Genomic DNA, 7930 nt, shown 5'->3' with positions numbered 1-7930 from the left:
CTGCATTTAAGCAAATAACAGTATATGATCTGATCAGCGGGGAAGAAGGGAATGCATGGAAGGAATAAGTTACCTGTTACAGATTCGCACGTTCCATTGAGCTGAAGAGTGCCAACGTCACTTCCGGGACTTCCAGTGACGTCGGAAGACTCGAAACACTATAGTGCGTGCACCCGCCCGGCGAGAATAATACAGTCCATCGCGCCGGAAGCAATGGCGCGATGGAAAGTGCCACAAAGGCATTTTTTGGCCGCCAATGTAGCGCCTCGTCTGCAATCGCGTGATTGCACAGACGTGGCGCTACCCATACGGCACTGTGCCCGGCGCCCGCCGCCCGGACACAATGGGCTGGATTCAAGAAGCAATTGCGCCTGTGTAACCATAGTTACACAGCGCAATTGCTTACTTGCCCCGGCGTAACGAATGCTCCTGATTCAGGAACCTCGTTACGCCGACTGCAGCCTAAGATCTGCGCGGCATAAGGCTCTTATGCCCGCATATCTTAGGCTGCATTCTTGCGATGGCCGCTAGGTGGCGTTCCCGTTGTGCTCAGCATATAGTATGCAAATTGCATACTAACGCCGATTCACAACGTTACACGAGCCCTGCGTTCGCAGTTTACGTCGTTTCCATATGGCGGATTTCGCGTAAGGCTGACCCTGCTATTAGCAGGGGCAGCCAATGTTACGAATACCCGTCGTTTCCGCGTCGCGAAATTTCAAATTTACGTAGTTTGCGTAAGTGATTTGTGAATGGCGCTGGACGCCATTCACGTTCACTTTGAAGCAAATGACGTCCTTGCGACGTCATTTGCCGCAATGCACGTCGGGAAAGTTTCCCGACGGAGCATGCGCTCTACGATCGGCGCGGGAACGCGCCTAATTTAAATGATTCCCGCCCCCTACGGGATCATTTAAATTGCGCGCGCTTACGCCGAGCATTTTGCCGGCGCGCCCACGCAATTTACGGAGCTACTGCTCCGTGAATCAAGGGCAGCGCAGTAAATATGCGGGGGCGCAGGGCAAAAACGTTGCCATGCGCCTCCGTAAAAAAAAGCACAAATCTACCTGAATCCAGCCCAGTGCACATAAGGACATTTTTTGTAAAAAAAAATCCTTAAAGGGACATGTTTAAATAAAAATATATATATTTTTTTAGGTATTTTTTTTTATTATTATTTTTTTTTTTACTGACTGGTGGAGGGGGGGGGGGGGGGGCGGCGCCCTTGTTCTCAGATCAGAGATTTGTGTCTCTTTATAGTAGAAGGAAAGGAGAACCCATAACCCCTCCCCCTTTATTTCTGAACATTGCGGGGGGCAGTAACGCCGCTGTGTGCCGGGACAATGAATAATGAATGACATCACAGTGCATGCCCCTCCCCCCTGCGCTGTGATAACCCGTACAGTCCATCCAGTTCAACCTGTGTGTGTATTTATGTCTCTACCACTTCCCATATCCCTGTATATTGTGTTCCACAAAAAGCCCTAGACTCTCTCCAGTTCCAGCACATCCCTCCCGGGGACTGGTGACCAGAAAACGGACAGCATACTCCAGATGCAGCAGGACCAGAGTGTTGTAGAGTGAATCCGCCGCAGAGACCACTTTTATCTGAAAGCGGACCGCCCGCTGAAGAACAGGATACCGGGGTTATGGTAGCTGGCTGCTGCCATAACCACGATACCCCTCTTCAAAGTACCGACGTATAACGATGGCGGGCGCGCCGGGCGGTAGAGAAGTGGTTAAGTACCGTAGTTTGGCGCCATTCTACTAGCGCACTCAATTTTAAATTGTGTCACGTTGGGTATCTATTTACTCGTGTAACATCATGTTTTACATTTTACCGTAAAAAAATTGGGTTTTATATTGTGTTTGTGTGCATTAAAATTCATTAAAGTGACATTTTTACAAAAAATTGTGTTTGGAAAACGGCTGCACAAATATCGTGTGACTTAAAAAAAAATGCAAAAACCAACAATCTTGACATTATCATTTACATGTAAAGTAAAAGGGCCAGATTCTCAGAAGAGTTACGACGGAGTATCTCAGGAAACACCGTCGTATCTCTGTTTTTGGCCCCGGGTATCTATGCGTCTGATTCCTAGAATCATTTACGCATAGATACGGTGTAGATCCGACAGGTGTAAGTCATTTACACCATCGGATCTTAGATGTAATTCTACGCTGGCCGCTAGGTGGCGTTTACGTTGATTTCTCATTTGACTATGCAAATGAGCCTGATACGCCGATTCCCGAGCGATTTTGCGCCGCCTCGTCGTCGTTTACGTAAGCGTAAGGTTACCCCTGTTATATGAGGGGTTACCTTACGTCAGTCCGCCGTATGCCATGTTAAGTATGGCGTCGGGTCAGCGTCGTCTTTTTCCGTCGTTTACGTCGTTTTACTAAGTCGTTCGCGAATAGGACTTTACGTCAATGACGCTCACGTCGGCGTCATTGAAGTTTTCCGTCATGAGCTAGAGCATGCGCACTGGGCTATTTTTACGGCCGGCGCATGCGCAGTTCGATCAGCGCAGGGGCGCGCTTAATTTGAATACAAGCCGCCCCCTTTGAATTACGCGGCCATACGCCGGGCCATTTACACTACGCCGTCGCAAATTACGGAGCAAGTGCTTGGAGAATACGACACTTGCTCCAGTAAGTTGTGGCAGCGTAGTGTAAATGGCTTACACTACGCCGCCGCGGATTCTATGTGAATCTGCCACAAAGTGTCAGAAAAGGCCGGGTCTTACAGCACTAGTAAACCCGCAACTGCTGGAAAAGAAAATCCCTGCAAGGCAATATCATAATATGCTAGTATGCATCACAGACTAGCACATTATGAGAAACTTACCTTAGTGCAAAGCCCTCCAGCACCGGAATGTCACCACTGGGAAGGGCTTCCATCTCCACCCGGTCTTCCTTTCGGGTTTGCAGGCTTGGGCGCTGTGAGTGACCGGGGGTGTGATAACATCACTCCTGGCAAGGGTTGTGGGGATGAGGCCATTGTCCCCATCAACATGGGGGCAAGGTGCTTTGGGGTGGGGGGTGGGGGGCGCAGAACCCCAAAGCACCCATCCCCCCATGTTGAGGGCATGTGACCAGGTATGGTTCAGGAGGGGGGGGTGCTCTCTCGTCCCCCCTCTTTTCCTGCAGCCTGCCAGGCTGCATGCTTGGATAAGGGTCTGGTATGGATTTTTTGGGGGGACCCCTACACCATTTTTTTTGTATTTTGGGTGCAGGGTTCCCCTTAAAATCCATACCAGACCTGAAGGGTTATGGATTTTGAGGGGGAGCCCTACGCCATTTAAAAAAAAAAATTGGTGCAGGGTTCCCCTTAATATCCATACCAGACCTGAAGGGCCTGGTAATGGAATTTGGGGGGGACCCCCACGCATTTTTTTTTTATTTTGGTTTGGGGTTGCCATTTTTTCAATGACTTTGATCTGTATTGCCGGGACCGACAATTCATGATTTTAAATGACTTTTTTTCCTTTAGAAATGTCATTTTGTGCAGGGACTGTTCTAAACACGGGAAACATGCACTACTTCACAGGCATACTGTAGACACCCCCAGGTACGATATTTAAAGGAATATTTCACTTTTATTGTTTCACTTTAAACATCATTAAAATCACTGCCCCCAAAAAAATGTCTGTTTTTAAAACTTTTTTTTGCATTGATACATGTCCCCTGGGGCAGAACCCGGGTCCCCAAACACTTTTTAGGACAATAACTTGCATATAAGCCTTTAAAATTAGCACTTTAGATTTTTCATGTTCGTGTCTCATAGACTTTAATGGTGTTCAAACAAATTTTTTGCCTGTTCGCAAGTTCTGGTGCGAACTGAACCGAGGGGGGGGGGGGGGGGTTGGTGTTCGGCTGATTGCCGCCATTAGTAGTAAAAATATTTTTTTATAAAAATGCAATAAAAATATCCCCTATTTTGTAAACGCTATAAATTTTTGCGCAAACCAATGCGATTTTTTTTACCAAGAATAGGTAGAAGAATACATATCGGCCTAAACTGAGGGAAAAAAATGTTTTATATATTTTTGGGGATATTTATTATAGCAAAAAGTTAAAAATATTGCATTTTTTTTTCAAAATTGTCACTCTATTTTTGTTTATAGCGCAAAAAATTAAAACCGCAGAGGTGATCAAATACCACCAAAAGAAAGCTCTATTTGTGGGAAAAAAAGGGCGCCAATTTTGTTTGGGAGCCATGCCGCACGACCGCGCAATTGTCAGTTAACGTGACGCAGTGCCGAATCGCAAAAACTGGCCAGGTCCTTTAGCTGCCTAAAGGTCTGTTGTTAATGAGCTGTGACATCACCATTCTATGTAGAGTTAGTAAGAATTGCCCCATGGAAGTATCGCAGACCACATGACATTTGTGTAACATGGAGAGTGATGATAAGATCATTTCTATTAGATAAAGAATAATCAGAGAACACAGAGAGGAAGATCCGATGATTACAGATCACCATTTCCTGCCCTCGTCTTCTTCTGAGGTTTATGATAAGCGAGGATTCCGTTATGATAAAGAAATCACACTTTTTACATACAAGAATGGGCGACGAGACCTTAAAGCTGAACTCCAGACATACATAAGATACAGTGGGGTAGATTCACGTAGAATGGCGTATGTTTGTGCGGGCGTAACGTATCCTATTTACGTTACGCCTCCGCAACTTTTACAGGCAAGTGGCGTATTCTCAAAAGAAAGTTGCGGCGGCGTAGCGTAAATAGGCCGGCGTAAGCCCGCCTAATTCAAATTGTGAAGAGGTGGGCGTGTGTTATGTAAATTAACCATGACCCGACGTGATGCGCCGTCCGTGGAATATCCCAGGGTGCATTGCTCCAAAGTACGCCGCAAGGATGTATTGGTTTCGACGTGAACGTAAATGACATCCAGCCCTATTCACAGATGACTTACGCAAACGACGTAATTTTTTCAAAATTCGACGTGGGAACGACGTCCATACTTAACATTGGTACGCCGCATATAGCAGGCGTAACTTTACGCCGGGAAAAGCCTAACGTAAATGGCGTAACTGTACTGCGTCGGCCGGGCGTACGTTCGTGAATTCACGTATCTAGCTGATTATTGTTTATTGCTTGTATAGCGTAGAATCACCCGAAGGTATCGAAACGCATATTCTAGGCGTAAATCAGCGTACACGCCCCTAGCGACCAGCGTAAATATGCAGTTAAGATCCGACGGCGTAAGAGACTTACGCCGGTCGGATCTAATAGAAATCTATGCGTAACTGATTCTATGAATCAGGCGCATAGATACGACCGGCCAGACTCAGAGATACGACGGCGTATCTGGAGATACGCCGTCGTATCTCCTTTCTGAATCTGGCCCAATTACTGCAGCTCCCTATTCATTATTATCCAAGGCAATGTAATAGCAAGGGATGCTGGGGCCTCCAGGAGAGTCTATTGACACTGGCGGCTGAGGGATCTATTGTTGCTTAGGGCGATCTGTTGTTGCTAGGGGTCAATTGTTTCTGGGAGGGAGCGACTTTAGAGGGAGGGGTCTATTGTTGCTGGCTGCTGGGAGATTGATTGGTGCTGGGAGATTGATTGCTGCTGGGGGTGTATTCTGTTGCGGGAAGGGGTCTATTGTTGCTAGGAAGATTTATTGTTGTTTGGGGGGGTCTATTGTTGCTGGGGAGATCTATTGTTGCTTAGGTGGGTCCATTGTTCCTGGGGAAGATCTATTGTTGCTTAGGGGGGGGGGTCTATTGTTTCTGAAGGGTCTTTTGTTGCTGCGGGGATCCATTAGTGCTGGAGGAGTGATTGTTGCTGGCCACACGGTATCTATTTTACTGCTTTTCTTGTTATTACTAAGTTACAGGACAATTAAAATTGATACTCGGATCTGTATTATCCAAAATGAGAAGTACTGGGAGGTGGGTAGGGTGTGGAACCAAGTGAGGGAGCTTGGAGGTGGGTAGGGGGTGGAACCAAGGGATGGAGCTTGGGGGTGAGTAGGGGGTGGAACCAAGCGACAGAACTTAGGGGTGGAACCAAGGGACGGAGCTTGGGGGTGGGTAGGGGGTGGAACCAAGGGACAGAGCTTGAAGTTGGGTAGGGGGTGGAATCAATGGACAGAGATTATAGGTGGGTAGAGGCTGGAATCAAGGGACAGAGCTTGGAGGTGGGTAGGGGGTGAAACCAAGGGACGGAACTTGAAGGTGAGTAGGGGGTGGAACCAATGGATGGAGCTTGGAGGTGGGTAGGGGGTGGAATCAATGGACAGAGCTTAGAGGTGGGTAGGTGGTGGAACCAAGGGGACAGAGCTTGGAGGTGGGTAGGGGGTGGAACCAAGGGACGGAGCTTGGAGGTGGGTAGGGGTTGGAACCAAGGGACAGAACTTAGAGGTGGGTAGGGGGTGGAACCAAGGGACAGAGCTTGGAGGTGGGTAGGGTGTGGAACCAAGTGAGGGAGCTTAGAGGTGAGTAGGGGGTGGAACCAATGGATGGAGCTTGGAGGTGGGTAGGGGGTGGAATCAATGGACAGAGATTAGAGGTGGGTAGGGGCTGGAATCAAGGGACGGAGCTTAGATGTGGGTAAGGGGTGGAACCAAGGGACAGAGCTTGGAGTTGGGTAGGGGGTGGAACCAAGGGACAGAACTTGAAGGTGGGTAGGAGGTGGAACCAAGGGATGGAGCATGGAGGTTGGTAGAGGGTGGATTCAAGGGACAGAGCTTAGAGGTGGGTAGGGGCTGGAATCAATGGACAGACCTTGGAGGTGGGTAGGGGGCGGAACCAAGGGACAGAGCTTGGAGGTGGGTAGGGGGTGGAACCAAGGGATGGAGCTTGCAGGTGGGTAGGGGGTGGAACCAAGGGACGGAGCTTGGAGGTGGGTAGGGGGTGGGACCAAGGGATGGAGCTTGCAGGTGGGTAGGGGGTGGAACCAAGGGATGGAGCTTGGAGGTGGGTATGGGGTGGAAACAAGGGACAGAGCTTAGAGGTGGGTAGGGGTGGAACCAAGGAATGGAGCTTGAAGGTGGGTAGGGGGTGGAACCAAGGGACAGACCTTGGAGGTGGGTAGGGGGCGGAACCAAGGGACAGAGCTTGGAGGTGGGTAGGGGGTGGAACCAAGGGATGGAGCTTGCAGGTGGGTAGGGGGTGGAACCAAGGGACAGAACTTAGAGGTGGGTAGGGGTGGAACCAAGGGAAGAAGCTTAAAGGTGGGTAGGGGGTGGAACCAAGGGACGGAGCTTGGAGGTGGGTAGGGGTTGGAACCAAGGGACAGAACTTAGAGGTGGGTAGGGGGTGGAACCAAGGGACAGAGCTTGGAGGTGGGTAGGGTGTGGAACCAAGTGAGGGAGCTTAGAGGTTGTTAGGGAGTGGAACCAAGGGACGGAGCTTGGAGTTGGGTAGGTGTGGATCCAAGGGACAGAGTTTGAAGGTGGGTAGGTGGTGGAACCAAAGGAGGGAGCTTGAAGGTGGGTAGGGGGTGGAACCAAGGGACAGAGCTTGGAGGTGGGTAGGGGGCTGAACCAAGGGACAGAGCTTGGAGGTGGGTAGGGGGTTGAACCAAGGGATGGAGCTTGGAGGTGGATATGGGGTGGTACCAAGAGACAGAGCTTGGAGGTGGGTAGGGGGCGGAACCAAGGGACAGAGCTTAGAGGTGGGTAGGGGGTGGAACTAAGGCAGGGGTGGCCAACCAGTGGCCCGCGGAGCCCTCTGATGTGGCCTGCGACCTCCTGCTCTGGAATGGTGGGTTCGCAGGTTGCCAACCCGCCATACCACAGCATCAGTGTTGTGAATGAAGCTGGTGGTAGAGGAAGAAAGAGGCTGCGGAGTAGAGCCCCATAAGCTGATGCTTCCTCTACAGCGCTGGCTTTTGCCACAGGTGGAGTCTATAGCAAAGTTCAGCTAACCTGCAGGATAGAGACAGGTACACTATGCTGCAC

This window comes from Rana temporaria, chromosome 1 (genome assembly GCF_905171775.1).
Source record: "Rana temporaria chromosome 1, aRanTem1.1, whole genome shotgun sequence".
NCBI classification, from domain to species: Eukaryota; Metazoa; Chordata; class Amphibia; order Anura; family Ranidae; genus Rana; species Rana temporaria.
Note: the sequence above shows the minus strand (reverse complement) of the source record.